An 18895-nucleotide genomic window follows, 5' to 3' on the forward strand; every position below is an offset into this window, starting at 1 on the left:
ATGGTCTCTACGTGTAAGCCACGCACAGTGAAGAACGGGTGTATGTAACACATTCTTGCAGGACATGAAAGCATATTTATCTCCAATATAAATGGCCAGTAAAACGATTACTCAATATTCTGCCATGAAAACATACTCCCAGTGCTTCAACATCAGCTTTTGTGCCTAAAGTGTTCACCCTCCGACAATTTCATTTGTTTGCTTCATGTCAACATCCAATTTCATTTGCACTTCCTATTTCAATTTAAAATGCATATTGATGAAAATAAAGCAATACATTTAAATTCAGTTAAAAGAATAGCACAATTGCAAGATCACAATGTTTATAACACATGTTGCTTCGCAGGTCAGATCAGAATAGTACAGAGAGCAGTGGCACAGTGAAGGGAGGGTGGCAAAAAAGGAGAAGGAATGAGTCCAACTTCACAGCACACTTCCACTCTAAGTGTATACTTCACTATTAATACCCCATTAGAAAGTCAAATAGTCAGTCAATCTGCAGGACATGCTACGTTCTGTAGTTCAATTGCTGTGGTCTGGAAGAAACACAAGGCCACGGATTAAAGAAACTAAGAGGACACGACTGAAAAAGCATTTTTGAACAGACTCTTCTCATGTACTCAATCTGAAGTCAGTAATGTCAGGGCAAAATCTTCTCTTATGTTTCCCCCAGAGTGAGGTTTAAAACCTATGAAAAAAGCAAGTATTAGGACTTTGTGTTCACTTTGGTCACCATGAAGTACACTGTCCTCGAGAGAGTTTGCGCCTTCACCTGGTTTTGAAATGTATTAGATTAAATTAGGAGCAATAATGTCTAAAGTACATGATGTTCTATATATTGCAATATTGGTGAACCAATGAACTCCACGTGCCTTATGGATCTGCATTAGTCTTAAATATGTTCTCACTCTTTACATATCTATGTACACAGCCCTCTTCCTCCATTACAAACACCCAATTAAATCCTCCTTAATATCTTAACATCTGGTGCCAAGGAGGTTAGTCTATGGCTCAAGCAGGTTTAAAAATGGTTTGCCCAAACAGTGCATCAGGGACAATGACAGGACTGCTTGAACGACAAGTTTTGTACATGCTTAGTGGATCCCAAACCAAAGCAGCTGCACAGATGCACAATGGATTGCACAGACGGGTTTAACTGTGATTAGGTACAAGAAGTTTACATCAGGTAAGTGACAGAAGTTGGGAGAAAGACACAATGTTTATTAAATATTTCATACATACAAAATATTTCAATTTTGCAAAGAGCAAGGTTTGTTTCAAGGGCCCATGGTATGAGGGGAACCTATACATTGATATTATTTGAGAACTAAGGGTGCTTTCACCCCCGCACACTACACTCTGGTCTAAACAAGTGTGACCTGATCTTGCCATGGGGACCCTAATCTTCCAGGATTGTGCTACTGAGAGACATTGCTATTACTCCGTTCTCTTATTTGTCTGACTGACCCTTGGTCTTTGACCACACATGACACTTGCTACTTACAGGCTTCACAGCTAACAAAGCTCTTAATAAATTAAAGTACATCATTTAAGCTCTCACGATTGACAGATACAACATACAAGAATATTTAAATACCAGTGTATGAAAGCCTGAATTCCAAAAATTAGTTCCATGACATTGTTTTTCTAAATTGCTTGTATATTTTATATGTGTAGGAAAGGATATAGCCATCATGAATACACAAAACGTTTTTAGGTCGAGCCTAGGCAGCGCGCAAGTACTGCTGCAAGACCTTTAGTAATCAGCATATGGAGTGTAATCCCTCCTTCTGCTTGCCACTGGTTCACACCGGTGTTGCTCGGCTTTCCTGGCTCATTATTGGTTGGCGCTCCGATATGTCACTTCCATTTTATGGCAAGCAGCACCGGCCAACTACAGTTTAGTTACCCTGTAGGTCTTTACCTGTTTTGCTTGGGGACTACTTCGTTTATATTTTATTTTTAATTACCATGGTGCATGCTTCACAGGCCCCCATGTGCCGGCTATGTGCATAAGTTTAATATGCCCAGGCGCCCGCGGCCATGCGCATAAGTTTAATATGCATGGACGCCGCTCTTCCAAGTTGTAGCCCGGTGTCTGCTTTTTAGTTGTTTTTTTTTTCATATTCCAACATGGCTCTGCTGAGTCTTTTTACATTCTCGAGTGAACAGACTCGCACATTAGCCTGAATGGACACCGCTTACCAACAATGCCACGCACGCGATGCCGGTTAGCGTCCCTATAAAAATGTCCTCCTAACATCAATATTCAGGATGGGGAGGATGCCATAGGCAGAGCATGGCCCATTGATCAAGTGAACGCAAACCTATTTCCTAGCGATTAAGTTGTGCTATTTTTTACAACATTGTAGCATTATATAATTTTGCCTTTCTTTAAATTAAGTGCTGCATTGGTAGACTACCCGCCGCTTCCCCTCAACCTATGGGGCTCTTCCACCAAACCCTCATTAAGATGTGCCTGCATTAACTTTGAACTTACATTATAGTGGTCGTCTCCACTGGAACAAAGTGGTTTTCTCTTTATTGTACGGGCACAAATGTTTATCCTTGACACGATCGACCTCTTACCATGCTGTTCACTATTCTTGTGTGATTGTTTATTTATATCTGTGCTGCACTATAACACCAAACCATGACGGCTTACGCGAAGTGGATCCGAAGGTATCAGAGCACTTTACATGGCCATCAGTTGCATTACAGATGGACGCATTCCGTTTACAGCCAGGGCCAACCCCACAAATCGAGCCTGGTTCCCCAGCTTCAAGGTACCCCGCTCTGACCATTAGACCACGTACGATCACTGCTCGCTCCTATTCTGCTCCTCCCACTTTCCTCCTCACATGGCACCATCCTTCTATGTCCGATTGGTCAGTTACTGACCTATTTGTACCCTACTTACCTATTTTATAAAATACAGAAATCAGGGCTTGGAAAACAACCTGCCTAATAAATATTCATTTGGCAGGATACAATTTAAAACCCCCCTCTAATTGGTCAGTTACTGGCAGCAGCAAATAATAAGGAAACAGCCTTTTTCCTGTGCAATATTTCCGTTGTGCAGAACTTTGCACATCCTGGTGCATGTGGGAGCTTTACCCACTGCAGAGACAGACCAGAGTATAACCCCTCCGCAGCACGGGCAAGTAGGGCCTGGATGCCTTTGGAAGTCTGGCACCAATAACTTCGCTTTGTGAACACGCTTCTTTGTATGTGCGCTGGTTGTGCCCACTGACCGCTGCAAAAAGCTGGAACCAAAAAATAAACAAAAAACCTGAACAGCAAACAGCACGGGCCACAGGGCTGGGCACTTCCTCCTGGGTATGTGCCTCCCTAGAGTCTGCCAGCCAGGAGTTTAGCAGGGCACTCCCTCCTTGGCAGAGCATCCCTCTGAGGGACGCGTGATTTATACAGTGCCACCAGGACCAGTCATCCTTCACAGTCCACCCTACACAACCCCCACTCCTCTGGGCGTACCCTCTGAGGTTTTCACTCCCAGGCCTGCACACTGCACGTATTGTCACAGTCTCCCTCTCCTAGTTGCTGCAATTCGAATGACTTGAGTATTTAAATGCATACCCTGCCATGAAGTTTGGGATATCACATATCACAGGTGGGGACACGGAGCTACAGCACCTTCCTGTGGCCACAGTAGTAAGCACTATGCGACACCTCCAGGCAAAACAAGATGTGTGTGTGTGTTTGTATGCATGCGTTTCTGTGTGCGGGTGTGTACTCCCAACCAGGCGCACAACCCCCATTGGGCTCAAAGGGCTTCAGCCCCCACACCCTTGGCGTGTGTCAGCCCGGGCTGACACAGCTTCCCGGGCACACACACAGCCGCACTGAGTACTCTACATGTCTTTAAAAGACCATTTGCTGGTTATTGAGGGTTTGTTGTTTTCTACCCCTTCTTAGAGCCCCTGCATCTCCACTCTGCCTATGGCTGGAAGAATTAGCCCCACCCCCCAAAATCTTTTCTTAGCCCCCCCGAAATTTGGCTCTAGTTGTGCCTCTGCTCCCAACTTCACGTGCCTTCGCCTCTCTGTCCAATTTACCACTTGATCAGAGTGCAGTGCTCTTGTTACTTGTTACTTGATCGCAGCGCGACGGTCCATTGACAGACGCCGCGCCACGGAGAGGAGACCCGTTCCCGAACAAGGATTTGATTCCAACACGAATGCTGATCTAATTAATACATTCCTGAAATAACCAACACATGAGAGTGTCGGAAGGATGAGCCACGTGTTCTAGTCCACGCTTGGCCCTTCGGTACATAAGACATTGGGATTTCACTTTATTTTGCAAAAACTGCGGATTTTAAGCTTGAACATCTAATTTCATGGAAAGAAGATGAGGAGTTACTCCTCAAGGTCCTGAAGAGAAGCTCCGCAATTAAGGGGCTTCGAAACGCGTCGACCACCTGTTGTTTGTCCAGGCCTATCATTGTATCATTCCTATGTGTAAAGAGTTCTTTTGCTTTTGAGAAAAAATTGTGTGATGGCCTGTTTTCACATTATGTGTTGTGATTGGTAAAACGATTACAGCAACGTTTTAATACCACTCTATCCACGACAATAAATAGTATTTTTTATGTTTAGATGAGGGTATCCCCACACTGGTCCTCTTCACCTCCCCACCCTACTTGTATGGCTGTTCTAGTGAGCAAGAAGTGTTTGAATGGTTTTTCACGGAATGAATGCTGATGTTTAAATGAGTCTGTGTAACTGACGTTTTTTTTTCACCTTGGTCTTTTCACGTCTACACACCACGTTTATATAAAACAACCTTGATATCACTTTCCTCTCCCGCTGTTATGATAAATTTTGAAAAAGTTTCCTTTTGTGTAAATAACAAGACAAATAGAGTTGAAATATTTAAAAATAAAAAGATTAAATCCGACATTTGTTTGTCTTTGTGCAGCAACAGTTTGAAGTCGTTGTGCATGAAATTAGTCAACTAGTATAGCAGTACTGGCAACTTGTTTTGTTCAAACTTGTTACTTGTTGGCACCAGGTAGGCTCCTGACGTCAGTTGTTCTGTAGTTCTTCCACTTCATGGTTGGTGGGAAGTAACTGTCTCTGATCTTAAGGAAACGTCAGCAGTTACGAAGTACAGACAGGGCTGGAACATTGCTGAAATGACATCTTGCAATGTGCCTGGTACCTTGTTCCAGTTGTGATGTTATAATGGTACATGCCATAACTGTACCATTTGCAACACCAATAGCTTAACTTAAACAAATGCGAGACTGATTGCATTGCAAATGCTTGTTGAATTTGGCGTGGGCAGAGGGTACTTTTCTAGGATTTTCTTCAAACAACTGTATGGGATGCCCTGTGACGGGGACCCGCTCAGCAGGTGTCCCTGCCGACGTCCATCTCGTCTCATGGCCAACGATTCAGGTATTTGAACCTACCGGTCTCTGGAGTGATCGAAGAAATATGGAGTACATGGATTATTTGATAGTTAAAAATGTGGTGACTACTATGGATTACTTCATTTAAGAGTGAAAAAATGTGGTTTACTTTAAGAGGAAACGTTCCTCACTTCAGCAGTGCAGCAGCAGGGGCGCCATGCGTCACCCTTTTGGCAGTATCATTGATATGCTGTGTTTGGACAGGCACAGCGCTGTTTTGCACGCAGCACACGGTATTCAAAGCAAAATTGAATTATTTTTTGAAGGGAAGGTGTGCACCTGCCTCTCTACACTTGCAACGATTCAGGTTGGCAGACAGACATGATTAACAAGTCATGGGCCACTGATCCCAACAAAATATGCACTCGCAAGGCAGTCACTAATAGTCTAGAGACTGTAATAGCACCAGAATTACCCAGACTGTAGGTAAATTTAACAAAGGGTGACTAACCTAATGGCTACACTGTATATGCCAGGATTCTGCAAGTTTTAATAGAAAATTGGAAAACAAAAGATTATATTTCTGTTTATCATGTCGAATGTGAACAGTAAAGTAAGAATTGGAAAAACATGTACACACCAACTAATGGTGTAAAATGATATGTTGAGTTTTTCCCCCATAACTGCTTTCCATGACTCTATATATATATATATATATATATATATATATATATTATACATACAGAAAATGTAATCAGAGGTTTTCTTCCACCTCTTTTTGGTTTAAACAAAAATATCCACATAAGACCTCTAGGAATTTCATGATATTCATTTATGTGAGCTTTCATTATGAATAACCAGGAAGGATTTCAGCTGAGAGGTTCACAGCCTGATTAAACTAGACTGAAATAACTATGTAAAGTAATAGTGAGGGGGTATTTAGTACTGAATGGTCTCTACAAAAAATGTTTTCATTTTCTGGAGAATTAAGAGGCGAGTATAAGAATGCCTATTACCAGCATATGCCAAGGCGCTCCTCATGAATGTATCTTCTTTGATTCCCACCTGCAGTGGCCGAGGAGAGTCTCATATTTTTGGCCGCTTACGCAGAATCCAGATATATTGTATATAGGGATGTTTTACTGTGGAATTTTCAGTCTACTGCTTTACATTTCTTTACAATACAGCTCTGCAATGCTTTTGCCTGAAGTGCCCTGCACCAAAAACATCAAAAAGGACAACAACCGGAGAGTATACACGTGTAAATCATGACACTTTGCACTATGACAATGAAAGGGTAGTTTATATTTTGTCACAGTGAACCCTCTAAAGCAAAAGCAGGATAGTCGGCTGTCTGCTCTAATATAAGATGTTTTCCACTTCCGGATTCCAAGTATGCACAGCTAACTACAAGGTAGAAAACACTCGCTGTGGATAGCTCCCGCCATTCCTTTTTAACGGCGTCATGTACCTAGAGCTACAATGTTTCTTCCACCAGGCTGTCTACTCCAAAGGTGAGGCCACTGTTGTGGTTTGGGGAGGTGAGGTGGGATGTGGGAGGGTGTAACAACAAAAGCTCAAAAAAAAGGAATTTGGAGTTCCACAGTGGTCACCAGTATCGAACTACAGCTGGAGGTTGGGAGGGGTCTCTCAGCATATTTCCACAATGTAACCTGTAAGGAGCACACTGCTACCTAACCTTTTGGCAACTTATTATTAATAAAATGGCAGCACATATGGTCACATGCTTTAGCCTGGCAGCCTGCTCGTTACATAAAGAGCTAGGTCTTCACGGCATTCCCAAAGGACAGGAAACCGAGCCGGACTGGGAGCCACAACCGGCCCTGGCAAAGTGCTCGGCCGCCCCCCCCCCCCCTCCCCACTCGGGGGAGTTGGAGGTGCTGCCGAGCTCTTTGCCGGGGCCTGTTTTCAGCTGATTTTGGTACAGGGCCGATTTTGCAGCTATGAACGGCCCTGTAACAAAAACGGCCCCCAGGGGCCCAAAACCGGCCCCCACCCGTGCGGCGCACCGGGGGATTGCCCGGTGCCCGCTATGGCCAGTCCGGCCCTGACAGTAAAGTAAGGAGAGCTATTATGCAGGTATCTCAATCAATGGTTTAGGGACTTGGACAGCAAAATTATAACGCTACAGCTAACATCTGGATGATGAGTCAAGCAGGAGGTTGTTGGACAAGCAAAGGTTTCTGTGAAGAATGATGGAAGGGATTTTAGGTAGGGTGGAAAGTTCCAGAAAGTGGTCAATTTTGCCCAATCCAAAAATAACATCACCATATCACAATGTTCCATCCCTCCTGCTCAGCATCTTGGGCCTTTCAATCGGTAACCACAAGTGGCAAGTGGCTACAGATCCCTGAAAGCTATTCACAACTGCCACTGCCAAACTGGTTCCTTCCCAACAAAAGAAGGCCGACAGACGGCTGGCTGCTTCCATATTATTTCTCTGTAAAAGGCATGTCCAGGCTTCCAAAGCAGATCTGTCTCACCCTTTTTCTCTCCCAGGAAAATACTTAATCCCCCAGATGGGTGGCAAAGTCTTTAGTCTACCTGTTGGCCAGCAGCAAAATTAATTTGGCCCAGCTTGGTAGTTCAAAGCTAGTGCAAAAGTTGCCAAATTTACATTATAGGTGCACTCAACACCTTGTTTACCTACGGAAGCACATATTAAACTTCTTTAAAAAGAAACAATGTGACATGTTTAGTTTTGATTAGCTTTCGCCTATAGTGTTAATTAAAGTACAGCACTAGTGTCACACTATAATGAAAAAGAAATAAGGATTTTTGACTGCCCAATTAAATGATATGGCCTGCAAATGCAATAAACAATGTATATAGGTCCCCTCTATGGCAGGTTACAGGTGTTAAGATGCCAGGCTGAGTTAAATCGCAGTCCCACTCGCTTAGCTCACACACGTGTGTGCATGTAATCACAAGCAGCCAGTCTAGAGCCCCTGATCCGAGCTGTAATGCAGCAAACCTGATTTTAAAAAGCAGGCACTGGCGGGTAGCACTTAAAACCATTTTACCAGAGCTTACAGTGAGTGACACTCGCCCACAGTAGAAACCTAAAAAACAGGTTATCCAAATGCATAAATCTAGAGCCAAATGGGTCCAAGCCCCACTCTGCACACAGAGCACAAAGTGCTTGGCAGGGAATGTCACCTTTACAGTAGCTCATCTGTTGCATTTCCTTCCTGCATTACTATCTCATTTACCTTGAGTGCATTAATGGCCATAGACTGTATTAAGCGCCTTCAATGCCAAGAATGTCATCATGGTGCCCGTCCTGTATCTCCAGGCTCAGGCAATTTGCACTGATAAGTTTTCAGGCCTCGGCCATTAAATCAATTACTGAAATAGTCACTTGCTAGCAAATGTATAGGTGTGGTGTGGCGCCGCGGCCAGGGCGACTGACGCTGGAATCTGGGGATCACGGTTCGATCCCCGGCTCCGGCGGCAGGTTAGCCCAGCACCATGTGACTCTGGGCAATAGCTTGCTTAATCTTCCCGACGGCCCCCAGCGCCTAGAGACCCTTACAGGTGATTGTGCGCTTTACAAATGTGGATTATTATTATTATTATTATTATAACCAGTAAAGAAAATGTATTTCAGTAAAATAAAGGGTTGCTTGTTCGCACTCATTAGAATGTTCTGCTGAGGATGTTTGTAGTTATCTGTAGCTGCGAGTCATCTTTTCAGAAGGAACATTCAAGCTGCTCAGTCCCCAACAACTGATCTTTCTCTTTGTACTGTACACTGTGGCTGGAAGCAATAGCAGCCCACTGCGTCTCAGCAGTGCTGCTCTCTGAAGCCGTATTAATGAACCATGAAGTAAAGATGCTGCCTGATATTGACATAATCAGCTGTAACAAACTACATCTGCCCTACAGAGACTATACCGGGGTGAATCGGATAACGATTATATAGATGCCGGTTATTGCTCTGGGTAACTCCAAACTGTATGCGATTTGCAAAGGAGAGGAAAGATTGAGCCGGACCACAAACTGCACTTTTTACTTCCTATACTCTTTATGGGAATAAACCCCTATGTATATATGTGGCGTCATTTTTAAATTGACAAACACCAGGAAACAGAGGTAGTCGTCACCTTCAATGTTGACATGTACTATAGAATACGGTGGTTTTTCTCGATGAATTTAGCCATAATTTAAATTTATATGCATTTTCAAGGGAATTATGGTTTGGACATCTTCGTGTGACCAAGGGATCCCGTTCTTTTTGGATTCCAGAGGTCATCAGCTTCTCAGAAATCTATAGACCTGGAATGCTGAAGGATCTCTGGCAAGAAGTCCGAGCGTGGGGTGGCACAAAATAACAACAAACCCTACCATTATCTCAGGAATGCCAGGGAAACGGAGAGTAAGGGGCATCGAGCCAGCGTAGGAATGCTGGAAGATTCCCCGACCATAATACAATTTTATACTGTAGGGCTGGTTTTGATTGGTCATTGGCTTCTCTTGGATCAGAGGCCACAGGGCATGTTCGGGTAGCTTTTACAGAACTATGCGTGGTAAAGGATTAATAGACCAGTTTGTAAGTGAACTGACAGAGCTCCTGCAATGGCAACAGTCTTAGATCTTCTTGGAAAACCTGAGTGTTTTCCACAAATTGGGAGAAGTGCTGCAAAATATGGGAGATTAACGAGTCTCTGCAAATGTCTGGTGAGGTATAAAAAAATGTTTTGTGACTCATAGCACTTGGGAGTTGGAACACTACTAAACTTGTAAAGGATAGGAGACGGAAAAAGTCTTCCTGAGGCTTGAGAAATAGCGGAGGCTTGGTTTGCTCTCCCTTGCACCCAAACTCCGGGAGTTTCTCAAAGGGTAGGGAAGTTGGCTTCCTACCCGTTATCCACAAGGAGAGCCTGGACAAGTTAACAGTACCTTTGAAGCAAGAAAGTGGGACTGGAATTTAGATGTGGACCTAAATACGCAGGGGGCAGATATCAGTCTCTGCTTTGGATCTATGGCTTAAGTCTCCAGGAAAACTCATCTGAGTTGGGGAGCATTAGGGTTACCCAACAGGAATGTATTGGGTGCTTGGGCAAAGATGGGGCTAAACTGTTGGCTGTGACTCTGAAGCCCTGATGTTCAGAAGTCAGTCACGCCTGACATCTACAGTTAAGTTGCCCTCGAAGAGCTCATGACTCATGTAAGTATTTGAATTTAACGTCCCATAAGGTAACTGACTCTGCTCCTCCTCTTCCAGCCTGCAGAGCCAGACACATTTTCTTTTATGCTGAAAAAGGGGCCTCCAACAATCACTTTTAGTAATACACCTGGACTAACATGACTTCGGATTCACCATTGTCTTCAATGGAAATTGGCATACATTTTCTTTGACTTCTATAACACCTGATCCCCTAAAAACAAACTTTGCATTTTGTTGCAATTTTAGTCATTCTTCTCTTTCAGTTACTATCTTCCATTTACTAAATAGCGAAATTGGTGTGGGATTTTTACTGTTTGATTTACGGACTTTAATATTGTTTTGGTGCTGCTAAATTACTTTGCACACACCCCAGTATAGGCTTGTTGCTTATCCTATTAGCTTCCAGCCCATGATTTCTCAATCAATCAAGCTTTAACAGCAAGGTACTGTGGGCCAGATGAACTAAATACTGGTCACAAAATATTGGCCGCAATTTGCAATCAGTATTTTTGCAATCACTGTGGTTTTTTGCGAAGCAACCTATGTGCTTATAGGTCACAGGACAGTTTGCAAAATGCTGAATAGTAGTGGGTTACAATTTGACCATCATAAATTTTAACCCGGTAGATCGCGAATTTAGACCCACTATGATTGGCTGCCATCACAGGTATAGTGGCCGGCTGAGGTAGGCAGACAACCATGCTTGTGATGGCTTTAACATAAAGCAATAATTTTTTTTTAATGCAGCTAGAGTTTGCATTTAATTATTATTATTTTTTTTTAAGTTTAACAAACATCTTTAAGAGTAGGCATTGGTACCTGGGACCAATGCCTACACTTAAAAAAGTTTTTGTCAACTTCCACAATGGGGGAGGGGTTCCTTATGATCTCCATTCCATTTGGGAATGGTTTACCACTACACTTGAGAAGTCTGTAAAATATTAATTGTTTTACGACTGGATTTCAGTCGCAAAACATTAATACATTCTATTTGGAATTGCTATTTGGAAAGGACACCCTAAGAATGCCTATTCCTAATGCTGATTCGGAATGTAGTCGCAAACCCAAATTGCAAATTTGTAATGCATTCCCAAATCGCAATTTACGTTTGGTACATATAAGAAGGCCATTTCAAGGTGGCAAAAGATCGAATTTTGCAAATCAGACCCTCTGTGACTGCAAAAGCCTTAGTACAGCTGGTCCTATATTACTTGTTTAGAGGGAGTTAATTCACTGCTCTTGCCAATCATTAATCCAGACCAGAATCTCCAGTGTTGATTTTAAGCTTGTATATTAAATCTAGATATCTGTCTCATCATTTAAGCTAAATAAACCTTTTTCAACATAAAAGGCCGGTCTATCTGGCTGCCTGCTACAATCAAGCCTCCAGATGCCTCCAAGTGCTAACCCGCTCTGTTCTATACCTTGCGTCTCCCCACACTTTCTTGAACCATGTTATACATTTTCTCTCACTGCTTCATAGGGGCTAGAACATGCAAACCGAATAACAACTTGGATTAGCGCTGGTGTAGCTTGTTCAGAATGCTAGAATTTTAGGAGTTTGCTTTTTCCTGAGTTTCCTCAGTTCTGCACCCATTTTAGGGCTAGGGGAGTTCGGGGGAGGGATACGTTACTATAGTGATCACCAAAGAAACCCCACTATTTCACACTATTAAAATATATTATTTTTATTCCCACATGAGGATTAAGTCAAATACCAACCACTTTCAAGCATTTAATTAAATCTTGAGTGTGTGTCAAGTCGTGTAGAGTCAGAGCAAGTGAACCAAGCCTTCTTCACTTCACTTTTAGGCTTTCTTATGAATTATAAAAACTGGTTCAACAAGTGTTTCAAGGGATTAGCAGTGCAGAAGGGGTGGATAGATCCAAGAGAGACACTTACGAGCTTTCTGCAAATAATGGATAATATTTGCTGACTTGGCGAAAACTCACCTGTGAGCCGGAGGCACTTCAAGTGGCTTTTATATTTTTTTAAACAAAGCAACCTAATTAACATTATTACTTTCGCTATTTGAAAAAGCAAACAAATGCTTTATGGTGAAGACCCCACTCAACACACCATTATGATTATAGCGCTTTTCAGGTTTACTTTTTTAGAAATATTTTTTCTAACACACTATATATTGTAAAAATCAGGCTGCCACAAAAACGTTCAACCAACCAATCACCACCGCACCAGCATTACAGCATACAACAGAACACCTCTAAAAAGAATTCTCTAACAGTGGATATGAGGACTGACAAAATCACCAAATGCCCCCATTTACTAGACACAGGCACAAACTTGCTGGGATGTGATTAAGCCAAACAAGCCAGTTAGCACGTAAGCGTCATGGCTAGATCGTCAGCTACACCCAACTTACAACATATGTAATCTTCAACAACAAAAACTCAGTTTCACACAGCTTCCTACAAATTACAACTCACAAGCATCAGACTTTTGTCTGTGATGGGATCCTCAAAATGATGGGGAGCAAATACCAAACCAAAACAAGCATCTTCAATGCAATATATCTCGCATTTGAGAGCGGTTAAGTTATTGGCATTGAAAATGACAATGCCTTTATTGGTATGTTTTTAAAAGCAACACATACATAAAAGGCATTGGTGTTTTTAATTCCAAGAGCTCAAACTCTCACAAATGCGAGACCACTATAATGGTGGCCACAACCCTTTTTTCAGACGCTGCTCGCATATTCAGGTTACCGTGAGCAGTGATTATATATATAAAAAATAATATTCAAAAGCTTTGTATCGTGGCCGCTAAAGTGAAAGTGGCTCATGCTAGAAATGAAATAATTAAATAGGCGCGGCCGCTAATGTGAATGTGGACCGCGCCATATATTAAGAAATTATATAAGCGTGGCCGCTATAAAGCGTACCGTGCTGTAATTGTAATAAAATATATTACAATTTAAAACAAAGTGGGCAGGTGCTCCGATGCAATGGGTGGAATAGGGGAAGAGCATTAAAGAAAATAGTGCTCACCAACTTATAAAGAGTACCGTGTAACAACCAAACTAAAAGGGTCAGTCCTCGTGGGAGGTTACAAGTGAAGAGAAGGCGGTACTAAGGAGGGAATAACAAGCCTATGTATGAATCAGAAGCCAACATTTAAGAAGAGCAATGACATAAGCCAATGACAAATATGGGCGGAGTGGGCGGGGCTTCAATAGCACACTCCACTACAGCATGCCTCGCATGCACGCTGCCCTTAGGCTCGACCTAACAAAAACTGCCTAGCTATTCTAATGTCCAAACGCGCTCTATCTAAACGGGTACAGATTTCCACTGAATGACTTACATATTTTCTTTAAGACAATGTACAAAAAAAGAGAAATTATCAATTCCAAAAGGCATAATAGTATGCATTCACTGCATAATTACAAACTTAAGCCAAAAGAAAGCATTAATTGTTTATGCTTAGGCAGTGAAAATAATCGTGATCCAATAACACGTTCTTGAGAACAACTGTACTAATGCACTATCACAAATGTATTACTACAGTGCAGAGGTCAAATGACAAGTTATGAAAAGAATACAGCAAAACTGGCACAAGGAAATACTGTTTACTGCCTCTCTGCCCCACAGACAGCAGCACTATTGTCGCCAGATACTTAAATTAACAGTCATCTCATCACAGTAATTAGGCAGAAGGGAGGGGGTAACATGCTAAATGGTGCTCAGGGAATGGCAGAAATCTTAGATATTAAAAACTGCCAAATGAATGTTTATTGCAAACACAATCTGGGGGATCTGCACAGTCACAGACATCTAGTGAAACCCACGGCGGCATTGGTGGCAACTAATTCTAACAAAGGCTTTTTACTAATGCACTATCACAAATGTATTACTACAGTGCAGAGGTACAATTCTGAATTATGAAAACTGTACAGCAAAACTGCCACGAAGAAATACTGTTTACTGCCTCAGAGACCAGTTAACATGATGATTTACACAGGTAAACAATTCTCTGATTATAGACAGCTATCATTGTGATTTTACTTCATGGCACAGATGTAACGCTTTTTATCCCAGTGCTTAAATCCTGAAAAAAATAGACATGGAAAAATGCCATTGTATGATCTACATTTGGAGATGTGGAAGGTAATTACGATTTGATCACAATAGCCGAGGGATGGACATCATGACTGATTTGAGGCTTTGCCTCTCAGGATTCCTGGCCCCTCCCCACTCCCGAACCAAGAGCTCTACAACTTCCTCAAGATCAAGACGGCTATAACAAAAGCGAACCTGCACAGAGAGGAACCAAGCATCATCAAATACATGCAGACCCTCAACTCAGCAGGCCACCAAACTGCAAAGATCTACAAGCTCCTGAGCCCCACCACACTGTCGCAGAACAAGAAAATAACCAACACATGGGAAACGCTCCTTGGCAGGCAACTAAATGAAAAAGAACGGGCAACAATGTGGAGCTCAGCGACAACAAACAAAGTTACACCACAACTAGCGCAAACAAAGTTTTGGCTCCTCCACAGAGCCTACTGGACACCGTCCAAGCTCCACAAGGTCGGCATCGCAGAGTCGGGCAACTGCTGGAACTGCCAGAAAGAAGAAGGTACCCTCGAGCACCTCATTTTCAAATGCGTGAAAGTCAAGAGGTTCTGGACACAGATCAACACCTTCATAAATGACATGCTCAAAGCAGACCTAACAATCAGCTTCGCAAGCCTAGCAACAGAACACCTGACCGCGAACCTAAACAGCAGAGAAGAGAGAGACCTACTGGACCTGCTCCTCACAGCGGCCCTAAAAAGAATCCTGACAAACTGGGAAAACACAGCCAAAGCAAACTTTAAAACGTGGATTAATTGGGTCACCTTCCTGAGAGGAGCAGACAACATCACAGGCAATTTCTCTAAGGAACACAACGCCAAAGTACACATGTGGGGCCCACTCGACGAGCACCTGAAGAGGACCCAGTAAAAGACAACGACAAGTATGGGACCCCCCCCTTCTTTTTTCTTTCTTTCTCTCTCTCCTTCCCCTCCTCTCCTCTCAACTGGAGGGAAACAAACGAACTGAGCGCGCATTCACAAATGGACTGTAGATAGAAAAAAACAGCCAATGTATATTCCACCTATATATTTCTTTTGTTTTATTTTTGTATGTTTCTTGTTTTTTTTACCTGCTGATGCCAATAAAAGCCTTTCAAATAAAAAAAAAATAAGAAGGTCAGATCTATCCAGTGGTTGAATTGGGGGGAAAAAGTAAGGGAACTGTGAGCAGGGATTTAGAGTGTGGGAATAACCTGAGGATTGGGTCAGTGGGCGGAGTCAGAGGTGTGGCTAGAATGCGCAAAACATCCTAATTTTTAGTATTTGTTTGGCATTTCACTAACCAGTTACAGTTTATTATGTTATTTAATTCAACAAAAGGATACACATAATTATTTAAGGTTTAATATGAGGTATTGACATTAAAATACATTCACAAAGTGAGATATGTTTCCAATCACAGAGTGTCCCAAATACGCTGAAAAGTGTAATCACATAAGCAATTTGTCTCTGAGCCATGGAGCTTTTGTCATCAGCACTTCTCTTCCCTTTTCCACAAAAGCAGTTCAAACATGAATGGCAAAATATCCTAGTCTGCAAATGATTTCTATATAATTATGGCTCTGCCATATTTGCCACATAATACATATGCTGCATAATCTGCCAGTTCTAACTAATAAATTGTTTGTAGCTCAAACGGATCAAAAGTTACAAAAAATGTTTACTTGTGTTGCTGCAAAGTAGCAGACTGATCACCTTTCTCAGTGCTGCATTTGTATGTTACACTGGTACTAATAAGGCAAACTCTTTGCAGCGACTGTTAGCATGTGTACAAATGTCAAAATAATAAAGTACCAGAAAATATACTGCATTACGCTTCAGCCTTTTTTTGCTCCATAATTTAGCTAACACAGCAGCATAATTGTGTCCTCCATTGCTGCATAATTCCATTGCCCCAAAAGCAGGAAGCACATGTTAAAAGTGCTTGTGCATGAAGCAGAGAGACTGTGAAGTTTGAGAACTTAGTTTGGTGTGCGTGCAAATCCTGCATTGCCGATCCCTGTTGAGCTGCAGCTACTGCTGATGAAACAAGGCCAATGAAGGTACCAACGGGTGAGGCGGACTGGCCTCAAGGGCAGTGCCGGCTTTAGCGCTGGGGTGCCCCGTGCAACAATGTTTGTTGGTGCCCCCCAATGATCACCACAGATTCCCTCATTACCAACCTTTAACCCTTTAACCGTGGTGGAAATTCCTCCGCGGTGCGGGTGATTTATAGCGTGGGCGTGGTTCGGATGGCCCCCTGCCGTCCTCCGCACACACCCACCGTGACGTCGGATGGCCGGCGGCCAGCCGACGCACACAAGGGGTTAATAGTGCTCCTCAAGTCTCCATAAGCACACACTCTGATGCATTTAATTTGATTTACAGCGCCACTCATGCCAGTGGAGGGTGCCCGAGCATTTTACATCACACACATTGCACAGAGACAATCAATCATACATGTGTAAATCAGAGTATAGGTACGCTACCTGGTTTTAGGTTTAAACCTATAATAACTGATAAAACCCCACCAAAAGGAAAATGGCCATCACCAGTGTAAACACGTAAACACTGAAAAACACCTTCGCAACCACAAACTAAATGCCATTCAAAGAAAGGAAAAGATGAATGACAGAGGCATTTTTATTTCTTCCTGAAGGGGCCAATACAATGCAACTTTGTTTGACAAGGCAGCAGCAAGAAAGAATGGTCTAACATTAAGCTGCTTGAATTTTTTTGTTTAGGGATGTCACTAGAATATTGTCTCTTCTTCCTTCTGCTTTTTTCAGTTTTGTGGTCTTTGGTCTAAAGATGCAGTGTTTCAAAACATGTTTTAAGTCTTATTTAGTTATTTTAAAAAATGTAGAGAATCAGGAAATATCAAATTTTTGATATTTTGGCTACATTTGATTTTATTGATAGGTAAAATGGCTGGTTTCATAAGAATCTTTTCCCAATATGTACCATCACATTTACCCACAGACAGAGAATGGGTGAAATCCTTTGATATATCAACCCCCTTTTCTAACGACTCAGTATTGATTGCAGGTGAATTGCCAAACACGTCAGGCTTTAAACATTCAATGCAAGATGTAGTGACAGGTATATGTGAAAAGAATGTTGCCACCAAGCATCCGAGATAGTGGTGAAAACATAATACCAGACGTTGGTAAACATGGAACGCACTGTAACTTGGAATGCTGCTGGAAAAAGTTCCTACCAAGTTCAATAAAGATTAGAGTGATATTGTTGGAATTTACAGTAAATCAGCTACGTATATGAAAAAGTTGATGACCTGTCAAAATCGCTACCTGAGCCGAAGTGCTTCCCTGAAAGAGATCCTGGTCACTTGCTAGATGGTATGAAGAATGCTATTGACTTTGTAGTCTATTCTGGTACACTGTTTCGTTATGCCCGGGAACTAAAATGGAAATATTTCACATTTTGTGCTTTGTGTGGCGTCAACGAAAGAGTCATCCTAACTGTCATTTGCCGGTGGTTCTCAGTCCTAGAGGCTGTGAATGCCATATTATCCATGTGGCGACCGTTTACGGAATGGGGTGATCTTTGGTCACATATAGATAGTGATGTGAAAAAAGTTAAGTCTACGGCATGCTTAGGTTTTTACAGGAAAACATGACTGCTGTAGTGGACTTAATAAAAATACTAGTCAGAAAACACCCTTGTCTACCAAGTGTTCAGCGTAATTGGTGTAGATGTGAAACATCTCCTTGAGAGTAGGCTGGGCGTCAGTTTAAGTGACTTTGGCAATGCAACATGCTACATGTTACAATTCTTTCCATTCTTGGTAAGGAAAGAAATGTTGAGGAGCAATTCAGGAAATTTTATTTTACAGTCTACGTGAAATGGCTTGCAATAATGCATAGAAATGTCCCTTCACCAACCATGACATTTGAAGTTATTGAAGCCTCGCTGAGGTACTCTCCACAAGTTCTAGATCTCTTCTGAATTTTCTCCAGACTTTGAAAAGTACTGCTTCATTTTTGACCGCTTCAATAACTGAGGGCATATGTAGCCTATTCAACGCATATGTTGCAGAATATGTCCTAGGCAATCACAATCTTCAGGTGCACCAGTATTGGCATGGAAAGCTAGGTCATTGGCCAGAGTTTTCAAATTATGTACTGGCTGTTTTGGCGTTGCCCGTCTCAAGTGCCAATGTTGAGAGGGCCTTTTCACAGATAAACGTTTACAAAAGTAGGAAAGAGTGAGCACGCATGACCA

At 42.3% G+C, this 18895-nt stretch overlaps 1 protein-coding gene across 4 annotated transcripts in view; it reads right to left on the reverse strand.

Annotated features, from left to right (window-relative positions):
* ESRP1 (epithelial splicing regulatory protein 1) overlaps nucleotides 1-18895 on the reverse strand; it is a 395873-nt gene that overhangs the window by 295464 nt on the left and 81514 nt on the right. The window lies entirely within an intron of this gene.

This window comes from Lissotriton helveticus, chromosome 4_1 (assembly GCF_964261635.1).
Source record: "Lissotriton helveticus chromosome 4_1, aLisHel1.1, whole genome shotgun sequence".
Lineage (NCBI taxonomy): Eukaryota > Metazoa > Chordata > Amphibia > Caudata > Salamandridae > Lissotriton > Lissotriton helveticus.